This window comes from Nicotiana attenuata, unplaced genomic scaffold, assembly GCF_001879085.1.
Source record: "Nicotiana attenuata strain UT unplaced genomic scaffold, NIATTr2, whole genome shotgun sequence".
Taxonomy (NCBI): domain Eukaryota; kingdom Viridiplantae; phylum Streptophyta; class Magnoliopsida; order Solanales; family Solanaceae; genus Nicotiana; species Nicotiana attenuata.
Window position 1 is genome coordinate 334,033 of NW_017670846.1, and position 579 is coordinate 334,611.

Genomic DNA, 579 nt, shown 5'->3' on the forward strand with positions numbered 1-579 from the left:
ATCAATATAAACTTCCATTGATTTACCTATCTGTTCCTCGAACATTTTGTTAACTAGGCGTTGGTACATAGCTCCAGCATTTTTAAGCCCGAAGGGCATTACATTGTAATAGTACGTTCCAAGCTTAGTGATAAACGGGGTCTTCTCCTAGTCCTCTGGGTTCATTTGAATTTGGTTGTACCCCGAGTAGGCATCGAGAAAGGTAAGGATCTTGTGGCCAGTCGTGGCATCAATCATGCGATCGATGTTAGGCAGTGGAAAGGAGTCTTTAGGAGATGACTTATTCAAATCCTTGTAATCTATGCACGTTCTAAGTTTGGCTAACCACTAGGGGTATGTTACCTCCCGAATAGACCCTATTTTAAGAAGTTTAGTTACCTTTTCCATTATGAATTCATGCTTTACCTCAGACTAGGGCCTTCTTTATTACTTTACTAGTTTGAATTTGGGGTTGAGGCTCAGTTGGTGTGTTATTATTTCCGGCAGGATCCATATTATGTCTAAATGGGACCAAGAAAAACAATCCGTTTTATCGATAAGAAATTGAATGAGCTTTTTCCTGAGTTTGGGTACGTTAAC